The 25,378-nt window shown below is 36.0% G+C and overlaps 1 long non-coding RNA gene across 1 annotated transcript; it reads right to left on the bottom strand.

Moving 5' to 3' along the window:
- Positions 1-1,707: 1,707 nt before the first annotated feature.
- Positions 1,708-25,045, bottom strand: LOC133048110 (uncharacterized). Its single transcript, XR_009690955.1, has 3 exons — positions 24,997-25,045; positions 9,490-9,625; positions 1,708-1,948 (listed from the first exon to the last, which is right to left on the bottom strand). It is a non-coding gene; the product is annotated as an uncharacterized LOC133048110 (long non-coding RNA).
- Positions 25,046-25,378: the final 333 nt, after the last annotated feature.

Raw genomic sequence — 25,378 nt, 5'->3', positions numbered from 1 at the left:
TCATGAACAAGTTCATCAAAGGCCTAAATTGTCTGTGATGCTTGAACAAAACTACTTCTCTCTTAAGTTTCCTAACATTTACAACTTGGGTGAAATGGGCCAATTGGTTGAAAGAAATCACCAAAGTTCATTTAAGAAGAAATAGATAACCCAAATAGTCCTATATTCATTCTAGCATTTCAATTTTTAGGTTAAAATTTTCCAACAAAACAAACAATTCCAGGCCCACACAGTTTCACTGGTGAATTCTACTGAACATTTAGGCAAAACAGTTTAAAACTAATGCCAAATTTATACATACATTTAAGAAATATAAGATGGGGGACCCCAGCAATTCATTTGATGAAGCCAATCTTTGTCTAATAGCATTACAAAGCACAAGAGAAAACTGTAAACTAATACCTCTCATGAACACCGTCTCAAAGATTTTTAACGAAACATTAGCAAATTAAACACTGATATGTAAAACAGATAATAGCTGAACAGACTGAAAACCAACAACTTACTTAGGATTCATTAGAAATAGGAAAACGCAGCTCATAGGAGCTGGGACTTACCAGTGGAGATGGCCTCAGGAACCAGTTCTGGGGCAGGAAAGCTTGAACTGTAATTAGTGACTTGCTTGAGGTTTGGTCTGGACAAGTCTGAGATGTAAAAACTTCAGGGAGACCCAAGCACAAGGGTCCCCACAGTTTTGCAAGATTTACCTACAGGAGCTCTCAGTAAATATAAGAGAAGAATCCTCTCAAGCTTCAGCAAGGAGCGGGGAAAGAAGCCATTTTGAATTGCAAGAGCTCTCCTTTCTTAGCAAGGTCAGCCCTCAGGAGAAGCTAATTAAGCAGTGATTAACCCACAGAGGTATTACTAGAGCCTAACTGAGCTACTGGGATATTACCAGAATTTAACTAACTTATTGATGCTGATCTTTTACCATCGGTACGCTTAGAGAGGCTTATTTAGTTCATGATGAGCTCAACTGCTCATGATCAAAGAATTCACAGGTGTTCTGACTTGGCTGCTAGCTCGCTGGGAAACGGCGGGTAAGAAACACTACAAAAAAATACGATCCAACACAATATGTAAAGCAGTTATCCTTCAGTTAAAAATAAATAAATATAAATAAAAATACAACCCAGCTTGAGAGTGGATTTAGATGTAGATGAGAGACGGCCTGTGGGACAGTATTCTCAGCAGAAAAAAAGACTTTAAGAAAAGTCACACTGTGGGACAAAGCAACAAAGACAGCCTACTTATAGGGTTACTATAACCCTATAGGGTACAGGATGAGATTCAGTTGATGAGAATGATATTAAGTTACTAGAACCAATGCAAAACCCTGCATATTGATCAACTTGCTTCCTGGGGATATATAATAGAATAAGGGTGCTATGTGTGTGTGTTTTAATAGAGATGAGTTCTTTCAAATCAGCAGAGAGTGCTAGCTTGTCCTTAAAGGTCTCTTAAACCATGGGATTGTTTTTGAAAAATCCATTTGTGCGGGGATTGTCTTTCATCTAGAAAATAAAATGCTTAGCCAAACATTAAAAATAATATTGCCTAAATACAAAAAAGAACAAAGCTTGTCTCAGGGAGCATGGCAATTACTGTGGTTGTGGCTTTGAAGATAGCTCCAGGATTTTTCAACATTTCTCCCATTATCTTTGTGGTGGTGGTGGTTTAGTTGTTAAGTTGTGTCTGACTCTTGAGACCCTCTGTACTGTAGCCCCCCAGGTTCCTCTGTTCATGGGATTTCCCAGACAAGAGTACTGGAGTGGGTTTCCATTCCTTTCTCGAGATTGTCTGAATCTCTCCCTTTATTCCAGATTACATCACTGCTTGGCCAAGGGAATATGGTGGAAATGATGCTGTGCCAGTTTCTATATCCAATCCTTATGAAACTGATGGCTTCCATTTCATCTTTTGGATATTTGCTCTTAAAAATCAGCCCCTAAAAAAAAAAAAAAAAAATTGTAAAATCAGCCCCTAAGCAGTGAAGAAGCCCATGCTGGCTGTCCCATGGAGAGGCTCAAGAACAAGCATCAAATTGCCAGTCAGGAGATTAAATCATTTTGTAAGTAGGTCCTCCAGCCAAGGTGAACAGCTCCAGCTGACAGCGTGTTGAGTAGAGATTAGCTGACAAAATTGCACATTGGTAAGCAAAATAAATGAGTATTTTTGTGCAGCAGCCCTGGAATTTTGAAATAGGTATTGCACAGCTGTGGATAACTGGATGACTGGAACAGCTATATACTTAGTAGCCCTGGAGTTCTGTACAGACCTCATAGACTTGTGGGAATTTTCCCTTTATGCTAGGAGTTCTAACCAGAACAGATACAGTAACATCTTTCTTTCTTTAGTTACTACCAAATCTTTGTTAAAATAAGCAGCCTGCTATTATCCCATTCAGAAAACAATTTGAGGAAGGATTTTACTGTACAAATGAAAAACCAAAGACAAGATTTTAATTTGTTCCAAATTACACAGTTATTAGCAGAACCAAACCTGGCTCATTGGACATGATTCTTTATATAGTTGCCTCTCAACTCTCCTATGTAAACATGTCTTCCTTAGAATCCCAAAGGATCTCATGAAGAATCTTTGGGCCATCTTTGAATTGCCAGGAGTTGTATTTATCACCAAAGTTTTATTTTGAGATTTCCAAAGTTTTATCAGTTTCTCAGAAGGAACCCCTCAGACTTTGTTAGCATTATTTATGCTCAGTTATCATAGAAAATTTTGTATTTATTGAGTTAAAAACAGCAGTTGTAAATTTATGGAAGAATAAACTGAAGTTATATCTGCATCTTAATAAAAATATGGCACACTCTACAGACTGCTATCCAGACTTCTGAGACATGTTAATTCCCCATTACTTCATTGAAACTTTATTAACAAAGATCCTACTAGGTGCCAGGCATGTAAAAAAGGAATGAGGTGTGGTCCCAAGCTGAATTTTCAGATTTGGAATTTCCTCTTCTCATGCTTTCCTATCTAAGGGCTTTGGTTGCTAAACACAATCTGAAGAATGGAACACCTGCCTTTCTAATCGTTTGGTTTTCACCTTCTTCCTGGATTCGAAGCAAAGTATTGAAATGCCCTTTTTGAGTCTTTGTCTTTAAAACTTGACTAGTTCTCTGTTTCCTAGCATAGTTCCCTCTCGGGAGACGGCAGTTTTAACAAAGCTCCCAGTTGTACTTATTCCCTGAGCTACCAAAAAATACATATATCTTTCAATTTCACATAAGAGTTCTTTGTAATCCTCTTTGCTCTCAGATCAGAAAAACTAGAATGAAAGCTTAAAAGGACATTTCCCAATTGAGAGAATTTCTATTTACACTTTCTTCCCTAGGTTTGATATTTTACAACAAACAAAAAGAAGTAAATCTCTCCTTTACCAGTTTTGAAAGAGAAATGAAAACACACATCTTTCTTGTCAGGGTATTATGCCAAGTAGCTGTATGTTCATTTTTTGGGGTCCACTTTTTAGCAAAGGTTAGCGCACTGCAACTGAATAATCCTCACCAAAGAGTGCTTAAGAAGCTGTTTGTGGGTTTTGTCATACATTGATATGAATCAGCCATGGATTTACATGTATTCCCAATCCCGATCCCCCCTCCCACCTCCCTCTCCACCCGATTCCTCTGGGTCTTCCCAGTGCACCAGGCCGGAGCACTTGTCTCGTGCATCCCACCTGGGCTGGTGATCTGTTTCACCATAGATAGTATACATGCTGTTCTTTTGAAATATCCCACCCTCACCTTCTCCCACAAAGTTCAAAAGTCTGTTCTGTATTTCTGTGTCTCTTTTTCTGTTCTGCATAAAGGGTTATCGTTATCACCTTTCTAAATTCCATATACATGTGTCAGTATGCTGTAATGTTCTTTATCTTTCTGGCTTACTTCACTCTGTATAATGGGCTCCAGCTTCATCCATCTCATTAGGACTGGTTCAAATGAATTCTTTCTAATGGCTGAGTAATATTCCATGGTGTATATGTACCAAACCCACTGGAAAAAAAAAATAAAAAATAAAAAATAAAAAAAAAAAAAAGTCAAAAGAAAAAAAAAAAAAAGAAGCTGTTTGTGAAAAAGATATGTAGGCATTCTCACAGGACACAGGATACTTGGGCATTTTATAAGCTTTTAATTTTATTTGCTTCATGACAGTCAATAAAAATGTTAAAAGCCCATATTGGCTTCATTTGATCATTTATTACATAAGTTCCACTAGGAAATTAGTGTCACATAATGTAAAATGTGGTTTCTAGAGAAATCGGCAAGTTCTTTACCCAAACACAAGACCCTTCCTTGGAACCAGAGACTTTCCCTGGATGGAACGGTGAATGCATCCACTTTGGACTGACCAGGACAAAAGCAAGTTTCTTTACATTATATCAGGTGCAGCCAGCCATAGGACGTAGGGCTGACCATAGCATTTATTGTCTCAACCCGTCTATCTCTGAGGGTGAAAGGAAAGGCTTTTCACAAACATACAATAATAGACATAAACAAGGCAACTGGGTTATTCTTACGAAACTGGGACTTGTGGTCTTCCACCATAGGTGATGGCATGGGATTAGGGCTTACTTTTTTCCTGAACTTTTCTTTAAATTCTGTCTAGGCAAGGAGAGAGTTTTTTTGTCAATGCAGAGCTGTAAGATTGTGGATTTGAAGTTGTCTTAGACTTTGTCACTCACCATGTGTGGAATTTGGGCTTCCCTGGTGGCTCAGTTGGTAAGGAATCTGCCTGCAATGCAGGAGACCCAGGTTTGATCCCTGGGTAAGGACGATCCCCTGCAGAAGGAAATGGCAGCCCAGTCCAGTCCTCCCTTGCCTGGAGAATTCCATGAACAGAGGAGTCGGGCAGGCTACAGTCCATGGGATCTCAAAGAGGTGGATATGACAGTGTGACTTTCACCTTCATGTGTGGAATTTAATCTCAGCAATTAAGATATAATACAAATAAAAGGGAATATGAACAACAAGAAGAAAGAATCCTGATTTTACTTTGGTTTCTGATTCTTATTGCCCAGGTCCATTTTGCTGTCACTGGCTGCTTACACAACCAGTGTAAATAGTGCGGATAAATCCTTTTTATGCTTATTCATTCATGTTCGGCTTATTCCTTGCAAGTAGAAGTATCCTAATGCACGTGCATGGATTTTAAGGTATTCATTAATATAGGAATTTTCTCTGGGACAAGAAAGGCATAATATTTTAGTGTGGGGACACAAATGCTCTCACTCCTTTTTTTGCTTACTTGGCAATTTTGAAATTCAATCTCCCTTGACTTGCCTTTTTGGATAACATGAGTATGGTTCTTCTTTATAGGAAGGTTCACGTGCCAGGCAAAAAGAAGTTATAGGCCTGTCTATATATTAAAGAATAATCTCCATAGTTTCATGTTAGCCAACTTAGTTCATCCAGAAAAGTAATTAGCTTTTGTCGCAAACACCTTTTAGTAATAACAGAGTTCTATCTGCCTAGAGTAATTTTATGCATATTTATCAATAACAAATCAACACTTCCTGCTTATAAAAAGTCCTGAATTTCCCTGTTTTCTGTTTGTTCCAAGCCCGTCTGTTCAGCTTTCCCTTTAGTCTAGCGTGTTCCCTCATATCCTTTGAGTAAATTTCTTTTACATCAGACAAAGGAAATCATGATTTGCTATTCACAACCAAATCACAAAAGCAGAACACAACACTTTATACAGGAAATAGAATCAGAAAGTAAGTTGCCAGCCAAAAACACTCAGAAAAGTGTAGGATACTAGAAATGTTATCTTGTCAACTGCCTCATACTATACAATGGTAACCTAAATGCCCATAGCATGCTGTGGTGAAATGCCTAATTCAATTATTGCATAATGTAACTAGAACTACAGTCCTACTGAGAGCAGGACTCTGGGATCCTGAGTGCACTAGGATAGGAATTGAAGGGATGAGGAATTATAGAACTGAAGGGATTGCTTTTGAGGTCTTAGATAATTTAAAGAACGCCAAGATTCAACTTCTATCTTCTTGTCTTGAGGCAAAGAATGAAGCTAAGAGAGTTCTCTTACTGGAAAAGAATTTCTTATTTCTTTATCTGCTGGGCCAAGTGAGTAAAAACCAAAGTCCAGAATTCCTTTCTGTAGGTTTCTTATACATTCAGCTGAATTCATGGTCTTGGCACTTAGTCTTATGTAAAACTTGAGCATTAGCTAACAGATGAGGGGAAAAATAGGGATGGTTGAGCAAGTCAAAAGACATAAAAGAACTCTCAACTCTCTAGGGCTTCCCTAGCTAATCATGCCAACAAAGCAATATGCTCTCTCTTATCTTCAGGACTTATTGGCTGTTTCTCCCTCATTTACAGATGTCATTATGCTATGCCCCTACCTGAAAGATCTCACTGCAGGAGAAAACCAGTAAGGCCTGTCTTGCCTCCCTCTTCATTACCATTAAATTGTATCACTGAACTAGCAGATAGCATCATATAAAATCTTTTTGAAAGACTTTCTGAAATTTTTTATATTCAGAACTAACTGTAGGACTGGATGGCAAATTATTGCTTAAATTGACTTTTCCAGTGCTGTATTGTTGATAGGGCTCCACTTACCAGTGAATCTGACTGCAGTAAACAGCCTTCTGCTGCTAAAGGCCCCTAATGATTTCCCGGGTTGAATAAAAGCAAACCTCAGCTCAGCAGAGGGCAAGAATGTGGGAGTGCCAGAAATCATCTGGTGAAATGCAGAGGAAGAATTCCACAATACCAAGAGTTTAAAATGCTGGACAAAATGTGCTATGTGTGAGCCATCATTCCAATCCCTGCATGTGTTTCACGGCAGAATCCAGAAAAGAACTGTATTTGTTTCCTAGGGCTGTCATAATAAAGTACCACAAACTAAGCAGCTGAAACAACAGAAATTTTTGTCTCACAGTTCTGGAGGCTAAAAGTCTGAGATCAAAGTGTCAGAAGAGGGTTGGTTCCTTCTGAGCTCCGTGGGGAAGAAGCTGTTCTATGTCTCTCCTAGCTTCTGATTTTTGCTGGCAGTCTTTGACACTGCTTGGCTTGTAGTCATCTTCATCATCACTTGGTGATATGCCAGCAGACCTGCCATCTTTGTATTTAAATTTTTCATAAGAACAACAATCTCATTGGATTAGGGGCCACCCAAATGACCACTTAACTTAATCATCTGCAAACATCTTTTGTCCAACTTGAGGTCACATTCATAGGTAGTGGGGATTAGGACTTCAGCAACTTTTGGGAGAAGTGATTCAATTCATAAAAACAATCAAAGAACTGAAAGATATCTTGGCAAGTGAAGCAGCTGTACAGTTTTTCACCACATTACTGGCTAATAATCTGTGTGCCTGGTTATTTATGTCACAGAGTTAAATTATGCAAGGATGAAAAAGACCATTCAAAGCATATTTTTGGTGAGATGCTCTTCCAACAATCAGGTCTTCAGGAGTTTTATGTATTAAAATGCAAATTGATACATACTGATTTTTTTCCTTCAAATTAGAAATTAATTGATAACACAGGATACGGGAGAGGAAAAGAGTTTTTATAGGAAAATATACAGTGGAGAGAGGTGAATATCAGAAATGGAATAGTGACTAGGACACAGGTATCAAAGATGCTTTAAAAAGAGGGCTACTGATAGTGAAGAGTAGGTGGTAGTGTTCACAACATAAAGCTGTCTAGCATATTGAAAAAGAGATTCATATTGAAATTAATACAGTTTAAAAAGCTAATGGGAGATTATTACATATTTTTCCACTACTACTCCATTAACATATGTGATTTATTCTATACAGGCATTGTACTTTGCAGATATTACATTTTTTACAAATCAAAAATTTGTGACAACCCTGCTTTAAGCAAATCTATTGGCATCGTTCTTCTAACAGCGTTTGTTCACTTCACGTCTCTGTGTTACATTTGGGTAATTCACACACTATTTCAAACTTTTCCATGATTGTTATATCTGTCACGATAGTCTGTAATCGGTTACCTTTTATGCTACTGTTACTACTATAATTCACCAAAGGCTCAGATGATAATTAGCATTTTTAGCAATACACTTTTAACTAAACTGTGTACGTGGTTTTTAGATATGCTACTGGCACATTTAATAGTCTACAGTAGAGTATAAGTAACTTTTATATGAACTGAGAAACCAAAAATTTAGTGGTACTATCTGCTGGAGGAGGGCTGTCAACCCACTCCAGTATTCTTGCCTGGAGAATTCCATGGACAAAGGAGTCTAATGGGCTGCAGTCCATAGGGTCACAAAGAGTCAGACAGGACTGAAGTGACTTAGCATACACACGTGCTCCATTGCAATATTTGCTTTATTGCAGTGGTCTGGAACTGAACCCATAATGTCTCTGAGATATTCCTGTCTTTACATAGTAGACAATCAGGCAGTATTACTTGAATGAATACATTAATTAATCAGTCAATTGCTTGAGTAGAACATATAATAGTTTTGCTGCTTGGGATAGTAAATAGAATGCATGAATAAGTAAAGGAGTATATTTAAAGAACTCTGAGTGGCTAGGATACTAGTAAACAGCAATCTTTACATGTTACTGTTGATGGGATAGATGAAAACTCAGTTAAGACTGTGGGAGTCCTGATGATCATCAATATTATCCAGATAAGGGGATTTCTCAGTTTTATAAATGCAAACAAAATCGATCATAAAATAAACATTTTACAATAGAGAAAAGTATTTGAACTTTATCACACTAATGAAAGGTTATTTATAAAAACACTAACATCTCTTAGTAGCTTAATGTTTGGTACAATCACACCATTAATCAAGTGAAGCAGAATACCATAAAGAGCAAGATATGAAGCAGATGTGTGATGTCTACCATAAAATCCCAGAACAAAAATATTTAAGTGGAATGTTATAGTCCATCCTCTGTATTTCAACATTATAATGCCAATCAGTTCAGGCAAGGAAACAAATCCAAATAAAATAAGTCAAAGTTAATCTTATTAATAATCAATTCAACATTAGTGCAACTTCTAAGAATGACCAGTTTGATAGTTATGGTCATTTCCTATTATATTTTTATACATGTCCTTTATGAGTTATAGTTGTATACCAACAAAAGGCAGGTAATATTCTTAGTCATCAGAACTTCTTTATTGATTCCAGTCCTCAATGACATTATGAAATCCACTCTTCAGATTGCTTCCTGGGCATATCTAGTGAATTTGCTTTTCTCTGTGTGTGTCTATAAAATTGACTCTATAACAATATTACCAAGATAGTGACTTTGCTTGAGGTATTACGTTCCGCAGGCAGGATTAATGATGTGCCTACTCCACTGCAGTTTAAACCTCAACTAATGAACATTGAAGAACAGGCAGTGCAGGACTTCACCAAGTTGCAAAACTTAATATTAATGCCTGTTCCCAAATTGTCACATCTATCACCACATGAACGGAATGAATAACCTAAGAGAAAAGAAGCTTTACTTACCAGTTAGGTCAGCTGAGTCATGCCCAATAGGAGAGAGAAAAGGCACCAGAGCGTCTTCATATGAGCAAAGCAGTGTCCAAGTCCTCCTCCTGAGAGGCTGAAGCAGGTATCCTTGAAATAATCCCCTCTAGTTGCTCTGTTAAGGGACACAATAAGGTTCGTTAGATTTAGTTTACCTTCAGTTTAAATGTTTTCATTTTATTTTCATCAAAATTCTGAAATATATAGAAATTATGAAAGTACTACATAGTGTCTTCATGAAGGGCATGTTTGGATTATTTTCTTCTGTTTTTAAAGAAAAACAAACAAGATATACCTTTTTTAAAAAATAAATAAGCAGAACTAGTGAGCTCATTTTTCTTTACCAGCAAATAGACCCAGTTTTAGGAAAAGACAAAAAAGCAAAGCGCTGTGAGGCAGTGAAGGACAGGAAAGCCTGTGTGCTGCAGCCCATCGGGTCACCAAGAGCTGGTCAAGATTTAGTGAGGGAGCAACAATAAACACTCCCTTGGTGTCGATGGAACGCATCCTGTGCCTTTCTTCCTTCTCAGAGAATGCGGTCAATCACACATGAAAAAGGACTAGACTGTATACACAGAGAGAGTGTTTTACGTACTGCTTTCGGGATAAGGGTTAGAGTTGTCTAGGACTTGAATGAGGGCTTCCCCAGTGACTCAGCGGTAAAGAGTCCAGTGGCAACGCGGGAGCCACAGGAGTCGTGGGTTCAATCCCTGGGCTGGGAAGAGGCCCTCAGAGCACGGCCACCCACTCCAGGATTCTTGCCCAGAGAATCCCATGGACAGAGGGGCGTGGCGGGCGACAGTCCGCAGGGTTGCAGAGAGGGACATGGCTGAGGCGACTTAGCACAGATGCACGTAGTTCTTGAATAAACCCACACGTACCTCGAGTTTTTTCCCCAATAGTACCCAGAAATCATGTATGTGGTATTCATTCAGCAGAAAAGGGCTGACTCATTGGAACAGACCCCGATGGTGGGAAATATTGAAGGCAGGAGGAGAAGGGGATGACAGTGGATGAGATGGTTGGATGGCATCACCAACTCAATGGACATGAGTTTGAGCAAGCTCCGGTAGATAGTGAAGGACAGGGAAGCTGGTGTGCTGCAGTCCATGGGGTCACAAAGAGTTGGACACGACTGGATGATTGAACAACGACAAGTTAAATTATACTCATCATAAAGAAAGCTTCAGAAAAATGTCAGTAGTGATATTTTATTTCTCTTCTAACTATACCCTTTCATATGTGGGATAAAATTCATTGTGTATGGCAGTAGCTATAAATAAATGGTTCTGTTGATTATTCTGAGAATTTCTGATGCCTAATATATGCATCAAGGAGATTAATATATTTGAAATAATGGAGTAAAGTAAAAATAATCCATAATTTGGGAGGCTCAATTATTTTGTGGCATATTTTTATGTGGAGTTATGCATGTAATGGAAAAGAAACCAAGTAAAGACAATCAGCAATATTATCACATATATTTTATATAAGAAATTGATAAAGTTAAAATAGTTTAAACATAGTAAATTACCAGAAAAAATAATCTTTGAAAGGCCAAGAAAGCAAAAAATAAATAATATAGATGAGAATAAAATTGCTTAAAAACGCACTGAACTTTATGTATTATTAAGTGATTATATTCATGGGACAAACTAGTCACTATAGTAGGAAACATATACCTTCATCTCTCCAAGGAATAATTCTACACTACTTTTCTTAAATTTAGAATCCAGTATGACTAACGTGGATATTAATATTCTAGTTAAAGTAAACACTTCAACATGCATATGACATATTTATGTATATATATATTTTGATATAGATATTATGTCTATATACTTATATACAATTGCTAAATAATAAAAGTTTTTAACAATAAGGCTAATGCAATTTGATCTATAACTAAAGCCATACTTATAGAAAGCTTTTCATTATTACATACAGAAGTGTTGAAACAAACTAAATTCATATACAGCTTGAGAACTTAGAGAATGCAAAAAAATAATAATAACTGTATAAATTACTTTGAAACATAAAAATGGAAAAAAATTAGAAAAAAATTGAGAAATGTATATTAGTAAAGAAGCTTCTAGTCACAGGTAAACTCTAACTCAACTGACATCACTGTTGATAAAGTGTATTATCTCACAAGATGTGAAGTTCAAAATAGGGCTGCTCCACATACTACACTGTAAGGGATGGGTGATGCTCCTCACTCTACCCTTCTCTGTCCGTGATTTCATCAAAGCCCAGCTCTACAACATCATTACAGTGTTCCTAGGGGTCTCTTTCAGACGTGAATGAGGATGCCTAAATGTGTATTCTTTGTATCTCTTTTGAAGAACAGGAAAATTAATCCCAGGCACTTCCCAGTATAGTTCACTTCATATCTTTCGGCCATAGTTAAATCCCCTGCTTTCTCCCAAGTCAAGTAATGGAAAGATGATTGGAACAAAGAGTGGCTTAAATCAGTCGTGACTCAAGTCTCTGGACTAGTTCAGAAGTGACTCACTTAAAACCCACAGCCCTTCTGAGGAGGCTGAAGCTTTAAACCACACACTGAACAAATCTGCTAAAAAAAAAAAAAAAGCAAATTGATGTCTACAGCTAAATTTTACTTATTTGAAAAAATCTGGATACATAATTTTTATAATCATATTTCAAGTCTGACCAGCTAAAATACTCAAATCCATATTATATCAAATGCAGTATATAGTACAGAAAAGGGTAAAACATTAGAATTGCACATAACTTGAATAAAGTGAATGAAATGGACAATTTTCTTAAAATACTAATGCTAACTAACACAGAGAGAAGAAAAATATTTAAACCAAGGAAAAAACTGTTCTAAAGTATTTCTAAAACTACCCTTGACTATGGCAGGTAAATGCTTAATCTTCAAATAAGGAAAAGATTGAGAGGATCCTGATTACTTTTCAAAGTTAGCATATCTTATATCAAAAACATTAGATAGATTTTAAAAAGTGGAAAATTGCAGACTGATCTCACTTATGACTATGGATAAACCTAATCTATGAAGATTAGGTTTAGGTGAAGCAGCAGAAAATGCAAAATTACAGTCACTTAAGGTAGAAATTTATTTCTCATATAAATGAAGTTCAAATATAGGCAGGTGGGGGCTGGTATACCAGCTACAGAAACATCAGAGACCCAGGTTTCTGGTATCTTTCTCTTCTAGTCTCTTCATAGGAGGCTTTCTTTTTAGATCATGGTCTAGAAGGGCTGCTGGAGCTCCAACATAGAAATATATGCCTAAAAAAAAGGGAGAAAGGAGAAAGAACAAAAGGGTACATATCCTGGCTACATTAGATCCTTTTAAGAATACTTCCTAGAAGTGAAGTTGCACTTCTGCTTGTAATACATCATCTGAACTCTAGCCACAGAGAAATCCAAGAAAGTCTGAGCAGTATAATCATATAGTTGAGAACACTGACATTCAAAGAAACCAAGTCACTGTAACAAAGCAAGCACGGGAGTTTCTGCTGTATATGCAAAAACCCTTTTCAGTTCAGTTCAGTTCAGTTCAGTCGCTCAGTCGTGTCTGACTCTTTGCGACCCCATGAACCGCAGCATGCCAGGCCTCCCGGTCCATCACCAACTCCTGGAGTCTACCCAAACCCATGTCCATCGAGTTGGTGATGCCATCCAACCATCTGATCCTCTGTCATCCCCTTCTCCCCCTGCCCTCAATCCCTTCCAGCATCAGGGTCTTTTCCAATGAGTCAACTCTTTGCATGAGGTGGCCAAAGTATTGGAGTTTCAGCTTCAGCATCCGTCCTTCCAATGAACACCCAGGACTGATCTCCTTTAGGATGGACTGGTTGGATCTCCTTGCAGTCCAAGGGACTCTCAAGAGTCTTCTCCAAGTAGGTAACTAAAAATCTAATCCACAAATGTATTAAAAGAAAATTAAAACAAAATGTTTAATGTTCTACAGCCTATTTGTAGCATTCATCACATAATGAAATCAAAGGAGAAAGATTATCCCAAAAGTTTGCAAAAGATGATTTGACAAAATTAAACAACAATTCCTGAAGAAAAGAAAGTCTAATTAAAATGACTAGTTAACATGACAAATAAAAGCTCTAAAAAATATAACTAATGAAGCACTTAAAGGGAAAAAATAGAATAACTTGTTTTATGTCTGAAATAATTCAGACACGTTTGATTTCACTCATATCACTCTTGTGATAGTGCTTTGTGTTCAGTACTTCTTCAGTCTTTTCTTATTATCAATACAAATAAGGAAATTATACAGGAACTTGTGTGTTTAGGAAAAAAAGACCTTCATGGGATTATTATTTACTCCCATCTATACTCTAGTGAGGATTCACCTCTCCTATTCCTAATAACTCCAATTGACTTCCTATGAAAAATTCAAAATACAAAAATGAAAAAAAATCAAACTAGAACTAGTATTATATTGTATAAAGTGGACTATTACCAAAAATTGCAGACAATATCATTAGTTTCCTTATATCCATAAAGAAAACAAACTGAAGAACAATTCCATGCAAAATAACAATAGAAAACATAAAATGTCTAGAAATGAACTTAACAAACCAAAGTATCTAAAAATAGTTATACAGAACTTATACAGAGGAAACTATAAGTTGAATGAGACATCAAAGAATATTTGTATAAGGTAAAATATGATGTTTTCTTGCTTGAGAAATATTGCTAAAATCATTCACTTAATTATTTATTGACTTTCTAATATTTGCCTTCTATTATTCTAAGCACTGGGGATAGAGCAGATAACATATTTGCTATGACCTGAATGGTTTTGTTCCCCCTGCCAAATTCACATGTTGTAAACTGATGCTCAATATGATAGTACCAGAAGGGAGGCACTTTGAAAAATCATTACGTCATGAGGTGGAGCCAATTTATAATTGGATTAATGCCCTGATAGAAAAGGCCCCGGAGACTTAGCTCATCTCTTTCATGATATAATAGTTCAACAGGAAGTCTGGAATCCAGAAGAGGGTCCTCATCTAACATTCATGGTAATCTGATCTCATACTTCCAGCCTACAGAACTGCGAGAAACAAATTTCTATTGGTTATAAGCCTGAATGGACTAAGACAATATTTAACATGATACTCTCTTGGAAGCATACTATTAAGGGACAATAATTAATATTTTCAATAATAAGATAAAACAATTTTGCTTGTTAAAGAATATGCAGTGGGCAACTTGTATTTGAATGGTCAGCAAAATTCTTTTTGTGGAGACATTCCAGCTGAGACTGAATGACCAGGAAGCAGATATATTACTATCTGGCTTAATAACATTCCAGAAGAAGAAATAGCAAGTAAAACAGTCTCAGGTCGAAACAAGCTGATTTAAAAGAGACAAAGAAGGCTCTTTTTCTTACAGGAGTGTACAAGAGGGAAAGTTTTATCAAGATATGAAAATTACAAGGCAATAAAAGAAAACCATTGTTAAGAGAACAAACAACTGACAGAATCAGATTTAGATATGAAGTAGCGATTGATGTTATCAGACAGAGAATTTTAAAATAACTATAACTAATATGCTAAAAGATCCAGGGGAAAAGGTGGGATATATTTATGAGCAAATGTGGAAACTCATCAGAATAAAGAAATAGTAAGTATGAATCAAATGGAAAAGCTAGAAATGAAAACTTGCAATACAGTATTAGAGACAAGTTATTACTTTAATTGGCTTATCAGTAGACTCAGCACATCTGAGAAGCAGTCAATTTCAACAAAATTCCCGACAGGATTTTGTAGACATCAACAAACTGACTCTAAAGTCTTAAGTCTGAGGAAATAGAATAGCCAAACAGTTTTGAGAAAATAAGAGCAAAGTTAGAGACCGTACAGCTCCTGATCTGAAACCTCAGTGTAAAGGTATCATGCTCAAAGTGGGTGCTTTGTTCATAAAATTACAGTTCTATCAACCAGCGGAACAGAACAGAGTGTCCAGAAACACACACAAGGTTGATGCATTTTGACACATTTTGCAAAGGTATAAAGTTAATTCCATGAAGGAATATAGTCTCATTAACAAATGGAGCTGTAACATTTACACAGCTGTATATAAAAATAAACTCAAATCCATAATCAGCGAACTCCTGTAGAAATCATAGGAGAAAATGTTTATTACCATGTGTTTCACAAAGATTTCTTAGCTAGAATAATATTCACTTAAGTCATTTAAAAAATGCCAAAATTAGACTGCATCAAAATTAATAATTTACATTTTTCAGAAAAGATACTGGAAACCAATGAAAGGAGAAACCAGTGTCTGGGAGGAAAGATAAACAAATCATGTACCTTATAAAGAACTTTTTTACAGAATGGGTAAAGAACTCTTACATCTCAATGATAAGAAAAAAACAAACACGGTTTAAAAGAGAGGTGGCGGTAGAGGCTTTGAAATAACACTGCACCGTGAAATAATATAGAGATGGCAAATACATAACAAGAGGCTTAGTTCCCTTAGCTTTCAGTAAATGCAAATTAAAACCACAGTGAGCTTGTACCACACAACCGTTAGAATGACTACAGTTAGAAAGGAAAATTGACAATACCAAGTAATGGTGATGACCCAGAACAACTGGATGATTCATATATTGCAGATGGGAATGAAAAACTGTAGAACCACTTTGAAAAACAGCACGCTAGTCTCTTGCATGAAGTTATGTTCACTTAAACATACATGTACCATATGATATACAAACACAATGCTACACGTTTAATAAGAGAAGTGAAATTTACATTTATATAAAGATCCGTGCAATACTGTTTATAGCAGCTTTATTTGACACAGTTTAAACCTGTGAAAAACCCTTTTCTAGCCTCTGGTGAAGGAATAAACAAACTATGGCCCATTTATGCAGTAGAAGCACTGGATAAATGTAAAAACATTTTGCTAAACATAGTAGAGTCTGACATAAAGTGAAGAGCATGAATTCATCTCCACAACCTTTTTTAACAGATAAAGCTAGAGAAATAAAACCTGATAGTGGGATTTTGGGTGCAGGGAGGTGATGAAAAAGAGTGTTAATAAAGAAGTACAGGAAAATTTTCAGTGATGGAATTCTATATCCTTACGGCAGTTATAGTTATATAGCTCTATATATTTATCTACTGTACTCCAAAAAATGGATCTTACTATGTGTCTGTTGTCCCCACATGTACTTGACTGAAAAAGAACCTCAAAAAACAGAAAGCAGTATTCTACTTATTCTAAATGGACATGAGACAGGGGTGGTTCCAAAGGCTGTGATCACGTCCCTGGATGCTCACATTCTTCATTTTTGCCTACAGTTTTCTATCAATCTTGTTTTTGCTTTTTAAAGGTTGTACATATTTTGCCCCATTGTTTAGTTGTCTGAGGCAGACATTATTAGAGGCTGAAGTTGAAACCTGCTTGTTCTACATTTTCACAATAAACTAGAAAACTATTTTAGGCACATCCAAAGCAATGCCGTTAGCCAAACCAAATTATATATAAACAGACTTGGGAATTGCCTATAGATGTGAGGTTTTCCTCAATCACATTTTTGGCTTGTTGTACATGATTAAAATGAAACCATCTTATTGCTATCTCAAAAGGAGTCTGATGGGATCTACCTGCTCATCTTCCCAGGATGTTATTAAGACTTCAGAAATAAGTGCACCTGCAAATCAATTAGCATAGGCAGATTCATTATCAGAAGCAGGATTTCTACAACAAAGAATGCATCTGTACTTTGATCTGTTGTTTGCCACTTGATTAGAATGTTTTATGATATTTTTGTTATAAATGCCAAGGATATGAAAAAGAGGTGTTAATAGGTAACACATTTATTTCTGTAATCAAGTCTCCATTTGTATTACATTTTCTCACATACATATATAACTGATATCTTCTGTACATTCATAAATAAAACAAAATATTCATTAAAGTCCTCTCCATGACACCCAGTGTGATGGATACTAGAAATAAATAGATTTTATAAAAAGATGAGGTTCCTCCATACAAGGAGCTTATAAATCCAAATTCACACATGCAAATAATTCTTAAAGACATGAAAAATGACTGAAAATATTATTGTAAGAGTTCTGTTTAAATAGCTGAAATAAAAGAAAGGTGTTTGGTAAACCTTCACTAGTATTAATAATACTTTCTTTCCTGGCATTAAAAAAAAAACCCTCCCAGGCATCCCCCGAAGGATTATATAATAGAAGAGACCCATGTCCCCAAGAGATTACTTGGCACAACCCAAAAGGAAATGCAGCTGGGACATCAAGGTCCTTCCTACTCACTCAACAAAAGTCATATTCAATGACTCATAGACTCCACCAAATCCAGTGTTAACATGCTACGCTTAAGAATATTTTTCTAGTGTTATCACTCAGCACCCAAGGCAAATTACTCTTTTGGATATGCTATGAACAGAGAAATTACAAATGACAACATGTCCAACTAGAAACTGTTGACTATGACAGGCCTTACTAGCTTTTGTATATTTATTATCTTGTCTGAGGGCACACATATTGACTGAAGCCAGTGATGTGCTAGAGCCAGCTTGCACCAGCTTGTGAAAGCTGATTGTGCTTGTCTCACTCTGGCCCCATATTCAGTGATGCCATGCTGGCAGCCCAGGAAAGGTGACATTTTAGAAAGAAAACAGTTGAAAGATCATTCAAGAGTGTTTAATGTGAATTTTCTTACAACAATATGTATTCTACTTAATTGCATTCAGATTGTCGACTGTGTAAACATATCTAAAAGGGACATAAAGATACTAAAATAGTTCTTCCTGATCTTCAAATACCACTTATAGAGGCCACATGATAAGCATAGTAAGAAAAATAGGCAGATTGTTCCATGGCATGAGAAACACTGAACTCTGAAGTAAGTTAACTCTATGAAAATAAAAATTTGCAGGTCAAAAATTTTTAACCCCTATAGATATCGCTGTATACTCTTTGTGTTTTATATGTATATATAAATGCATATACACAGGTATAAAGAATTTAAACTATATGTAGTGAACTTTGAACGATCATTATCTTGGAACAACTTCTAGGGTCAGTGGCAAACAAAACAATCTTCTATGGCAGGAATTTACAAGTCAGGGGCTCTTGGTCCAAATATTGTCTATAACCTGTTTCTGTACAGCTCCTAACTAAATTTTTTTTAATTGTAAAAAAGAAAGAAATAAAGAAAGGAAACAAGAATATGTGGCAGAGACCACATGTGACTTGTAAAGCCTGAGATATTTACTATCTGGCCCTTTGTAGAAAAATTTGTCACTCCTTGCTTTAGGGCAAGGAAAGTAAAAGTCAGGTGATTAATAATCTAACTAGAGAAGGCAGGTTTTTCTAGTAATATAAGGACTTCAGGATCTAATTGATCCATTACAGAATTGTTTGGCAGGAAGATAAATTTACTTCTTCAAAACTAGCCCTTCTCTGAGAGGTAATGTTTTCTCAGCCTTACTAAATCAATTAGCTTTAGGTCAGTTACTAGGGCTTTTCATAATATCGAAAAGGTGAACAGTCAATTTGACTTCTATCAATCAATTCAAAGGAAACTTGACTATTAACTTTGACCTGAAAATGAATATCTATTGTATGTTTGCAAAATGTACCTTCTAGACATACGTGAAATGTTAATTCTAAAAAAAAATAAATAAATTTATAAATCCTCCCTGCAAGAAGTAAATCAAGTTAACTAAAGCAGCCAGGATTTGAGTTCCATTTTACTATCTACTGCCTGTATGACTTTGGTCAATGTAGCAGACAGTTTCTGTCCTTCGGTTCTTTTTCTGATCTATACAAAGTAAAACAAAGTAAAATCTATACTACTGGGCTAGAATCAAAGTTAAATAATATGATGGTAAAATAGAGTCACAGATGAAGTGCTCTGTTTGTTATCGATGCTATGAATAAATGTTACCTCTCATCTAGGCTTTCCATCTATAATTATTGGTATTTTGCAGAGTCCTTCTCAATTGATCGAAAGACTTAGCAAGCGAGCTACATGTGTGTTTCTGCATCAGGAATATTTTTCTTCCTTTATTTGCATTTTTTTTTAATTCAGAAAAAAGCTAGTTGTGCTTTTCAATGAAATAATATACATAGCTTTAGAACTAGCACTTGATAAGTTATGCTTTTAGGAAATCAACCCCTAAAACAATTTCTGCCTTCAAAGAGTTAAGAAATGACTAACCCTTTGACTTCATTCCATAATGTCAGAAATTGTGAAATTCACCATCACTTAATGTATTTTGTTTTCTCTCTCTATGACGTTTTAAAATCCATGGTTTCCTTTTGTGATATGGCTAAACGCTTAAATCTTTTGATGTACACTCTCTCGAAAGTTTCTGACAATGCATGAAAACCAGAGACTAAGACACCATTTTCAGTTTCTCAGAGTTTTCCAAATAATGTGTAAAAGAATTAGATTGGAAAAATAACTCAGTCTGAAGCAGTCTGCTTATCTCAGATACTGTATGACTCATTCAGGAGAGAATATAATGTCTCACATACTAAAGACAATGTCACCTTATAACAAATGACCATAACTGAAGCATCGGGAAAGCTTCACAAAGAAACATGCCCTTGCTTGGCCAGATTCTGCAGCTGTTGGAATACCAGAGTCCGAGGCCCTTTGTGCATCCAAGTAGAATAAACATCATCAGTCCAGAAATAAAGGAGTCATAGATTCGTGCATTTCTATGGAGTTTTGACCATTTGAAATGAGAAACCTGTCAGGTGATGTTGAGTATTCTGAATTTCAAACTCTATTAGATTTCCAGGGGAGCACAGTAATAAGTAGTTTTAAGTTCAGCAGAGCAAGGCAGAGCCACGTGGCTTGGATTCTGTTAACATAAGAGTGATCTGGTTAGATGGAATGCTCCCTGGGATGAAATTTTAGTTTCCCCCTTTGGAGCTGAAAACAAAAATAATGCCATTTTCTCTCTCACTGAGGTGCTCTTTTGTAGGTTTTTCTGGTGAAGTTACAATAAACCCATATGGATGAAATAAACAAGTTTCCCATTCAGATCCCCTGTGTATAATCCACATCAACCTAATGTTTCCAATTGACTTAAAATAAAATTCAGATGCTTGAAATGTGCAACCATAGGAAGAAGAGAAGTGGAAAAGCATTACAGAATGCATAGAAGACAGAGGAAAGCATATACAATTGCATACTGCATTTTTACACTTCATGACAACTTGTGGTCAAATAATGTCTTAATTCTGAGCATTGAAAACTGGTGGTTAAAGCAATGTGACTTAGACCAAGCAAATTCCAGGGAGATAATAAACAAGATTTGATTAAACATCTAGTCTTGGTTTTCCCAGAAACAATAGAAATCCAAAGAAAGCATCATAAGAATAGAGTCTGAGAACAGGAGGTGACCCAGCATTGCTATATTCTGACTTCAGCAAGATAAAACAGAAACAAGGCAAGTACTGTGATTCTGTTTGCCTAAAGTTCACTTTTAAGATATTTCAAACATGTAACAGTTTTAAAATTTTAACAAAAATGCAGGTATTTGCACTTGGGTTCAAAATTTTAGCTTAACTTTGAAATGTGGTGAGTGAACTTTGCATAATTTTGCACCTATTTAATAAACGTAGTCTTTTGTAGCACTTGAGTAAAATTAATTGATACTGATGAACCTATTAATATGTTATTTTTACCAGGTTATATACTATGGAGATGAGGCTACATATTTTTGGTAATAAGTGGACAGTTTCCAGATAAGTGTAAATTATTGTTATATAAAATAAGCTATTAGCTTTGTTATGTGTTACTCTGTTAAATCTTTTTTTTTATCTTTAAAATCCACTTTTGTAGGAAAAACTAGTTCTCTCTTTAAAATAGACAAGTACATTGAAAACATATACTCTAGATTACATCAGAATATTGTAACTAAACTATTTCTTTTGGAATGTATTTGTCAACTATGTGTCAAAAAATGGCTCAAATAATTGATAGACTGGATTTCATTAAAATAAAGAAAATTCTGGTCTGAGGAAGATTATCACAAGAGAATTAAAAGGCAAGCCAGTGACTGGAGAAAAAAAAAAATGTAAAGACACATCTGATAAAGGACTATTATCCCACTTATACAAAGAACTCTTAAAATCCAACAAGAGAAAAACAGGCAATCCATTTAAAAAGTGGGCCAAGACTTTGACATCTTCCCAAAGGAGATATACAACATGGCATATAAGCAAATAAAATGATCTTCTACATCATAAAATGCAAATTAAAACAATGATATGAACTATGCGCCTATAAGAATGGCTAAAATCCAAAATACTGACAATGCCAAATGCAGGTGAGGATGTGGAGCAAACAGGAATCGTCATTCATTGTAAGAATACAAAATAGTACAGATACTGTGGAAGACAGTTTGGCATTTACTTACACAACTAAACATATTCTAGCCATATAATCCAGTAATGTGTTCCTTGGTATTTATCCAAAGGATTGAAAAATTATGTTCACACAAAACTACACACAGATGTTTATAGCAGCTGTATTCCTAATTGCCAAAACTTGAGAGCAACAGAGATGTCCTTTAGTAGGTGAATAGTTAAAGTATGATACATCCAGATAACGGAATATGATTCAGTGCTAAAAAGAAATGAGCTATCAAACCATGAGAGCTATCTCTTTCTGACAAATACATAAATCATTTAAATGAGCATTTAGAAGTCAGGTTAATAGATCAAGTGTAATAAGGACAGTCTAGTATTCAGAAAAGTTTTAGATTGAGTAAATTAAGGATCTCAAGGGCCTTTCTGTTTTCCATGGAAGTTTTATAATATTTTCCCTATTTCAAGGTATAGAAAAGAATCTGTATTCTACTGTGTAAATGGATATATCAGCACATGGAGATTGGGGGTAATTATTAATGCTTACTGTAGTTCCAGTGTTTGGAACCTAAGATTTTAGAATTATGGAGTCAATGGCTAATATAATATACCACTTAGTGTATTGTGGTAACTAACAGTTTCAATTTTCTTGTTCTCAGAGTCTTCACAACCACACAGATTCTATTAGCACAATTTCCAATATGATTTTGTTTGATACCAAATACTATATGCCAGTATTGGGGTCATTGTTATTCATATGGCCAAGAAGTGGGAACAACCAAAATGTCCAGCTGAATAGTAGATAAAACATAATATATCTAGACAACACAGTGTAAGGTAGCAAAATGAAAATGAATGGGGGTACCGATCCATACTACAACCAGATGAACCTAGAAACATACATTGTGTGAAAAAACCACTCAAAAAGACACTTTCATGTCTGATCCATTTTATAAGAAATGTTTAGAGTAGATAGAAAGTAGACAAGTATTTGCCTGGGTGTAGGTGTTGAGTATGGGGAATGACCAATGATGAGAAGAGGGTTTCTTTCTAGGATGATAAAATGTTCTAGAATTATAGAGCAGTTGTAGTTGTAAAATTCTGTGAATACACTACAATCCATTGAATCCAGTCTTTAAGTGGTAGAATTATATGGCATATGAAATACACTGCAATAAAACTGTTCTAAAAAATACAGCATGTCAATTTTAAAAGATTGCAAATAATATGATTTAATTAAGCTTTGGTATTAAATTGCTAATAAGCAAGAGGATGAAAATTAAGCCTAACAAAGGCTATATCTGCAAAATCTTCTAATATATGTTGAAAATAAAAATTGAGGTATTCAATTCTCTAAATTTTCAGTATTCTTGGCTGACATTTGGAAAATTTGATAATCTCTGTTTTCATTTTCACAGTCTTCAGAGAAATACAATTCAACAACTATATGTTGGGTCCCTAAATAAGCTAGGTGCAGCAATATTTTTCAATTTTAATGAATTTAATATGTCAAACTTCATTTACTAAATATGAATATTGAAACTTAGGTTTATAATAATTCAAAAATTGTTATATACTTGTTAAAACTAGCTCAATAATCAGCCCCTTGTCCACTTATTCATGAGTATATCTGCTCTGAGATGTAAATTAGGTCAGTTTTATTGAGATTAGTTGCTGCATATCCCCAAAAGAAGATATAGTGAAATATTCTCCTTTATACTTGTCAAGAAATATTTAACATTATCTCTATATTATATAAGAGCTTCCCTGGTGGCTCAGATGGTAAAGCGTCTGCCTACAATGTGGGAGACCCGGGTTCAATCCCTGGGTCGGGAAGATCTCCTGGAGATCTGGGAAATGGCAACCCATTCCAGTATTCTTGCCTGGAAAATCCCATGGATGGAGGAACCTGGTAAGCTGCAGTCCATGGGGCCGCAAAGAGTCGGACACGACTGAGAGACTTCATAAAATCTCATTTTGAAAAAAAGTGTTAAATTGCCCTCATGTAGGAAAACTGATTAGTAAATATTGTCCTCTGTCTTTTCTCTTACCTGCACTGTAGCAAAAATATTATAAAGTAGAAAACTTCCTATGTAATAATATTTTAAATAGTAAATTAATATCATAATGGCATAAGAAAGAGATCATTTGTAGTAAACTAAATAATTTCCCCAAAGATATTAGGTCTAGTACTTGGAATCTATAAATGTTACTTTATTTGGAAAAGGTGTCTGCAGAAGTGATTAAATTTAGAATCTGAAGAGGGGGAGGTTGTCCTGGATTGTCTGAGTGGGCCCTAAATGCAATGGCAAGTGCGCTTATCTTGGAGGGCGGGAGGAGCTCTGACACAGATGGGAGAGGGGTAGGCACTGTCATCGAGGAGGCAGAGGCTGGAGGGACACAGACACGAACAGAGAATCTGGGCAAAGTCAGAACTGGAGTCTGCCCCAGCGCCTCCAGAGAAGTCAGAACCCTAAGAGAAGAAATTTGTTATCTTAAGTTACCAAGTTTGTGTTAAGTTTTTATAGCAGCCACAGGAAACTGACATACCGTTCATGACTAATCAATCATCAAATGATAAATGTTTTAGATACCTTCTGGCTTGGAGACAGTAATTCAGATGGATCATTTTAAGAAATCCCTTAGAATCACAAGCTCAGGATTAAAAGAAATCCCCAGCACCACATAGTGCCAAATCCTTACCCTGTCTTTGAATTTGCCTTTGTCCTAGACCTTCAATATGAACATTTCAAACAACAAAGAATCCTTATTCCTCAGTTCATATATTCTACCTTTGGACTGCTCTGTCTACTAGAAAAGAAAGCATTTTTTAAAAAAGTCTGAGTTGAAATCTTTGTAGTTGTTCACTCATTGATTAAAATCTAAAGAGACATGTCTAGTCTTTTTCCCAATTTGCGGTCCTTCAAAAAGTCGAAAATAACTGCCTAAATCTTCCATTATTGAGACTATATATTTGCAGCTAATTATCAATATGTCATATGATATGACCCTTTAATCCAGTCTTTCTTAAAATGACTTTTTTGGACTTTCAATATCAGCATCCCCTGGAAACACATTTGAAAAGTGAACTCTTAGGTCTCACCTCTGAAGTACTGAATCAGAAACTGGTGGATGGGGTCCAGCAAACTCTTTTAACAAGATTTCCAGTCTTCCTTGATAGCTCAGTTGGTAACGAATCCGCCAGCAAAGTGGGAGACCCCGGTTTGGTTCCTGGGCCGGGAAGATCCCCTGGAGAAGGGATAAGTTTACCCACTCCAGTGTTCTTGGGCTTGCCTGTGGCTCGGCTGGTAAAGAATCCACCTGCAATGTGGGAGACCTTGGTTTGATCCCTGGGTTGGGAAGATCCCCTGGAGAAGGGAGAGGCCACCCACTCCAGTATTCTGGCCTGGAGAATTCCATGGATGAGTCCATGGGGTCGCAAAGAGTTGGACACAACTGAGCAACTTTCACTCCCAGTTGACTGA

Source organism: Dama dama, chromosome 28 (genome assembly GCF_033118175.1).
Source record: "Dama dama isolate Ldn47 chromosome 28, ASM3311817v1, whole genome shotgun sequence".
NCBI lineage: Eukaryota > Metazoa > Chordata > Mammalia > Artiodactyla > Cervidae > Dama > Dama dama.
This window is presented reverse-complemented; position numbering and strand designations above follow the sequence as displayed.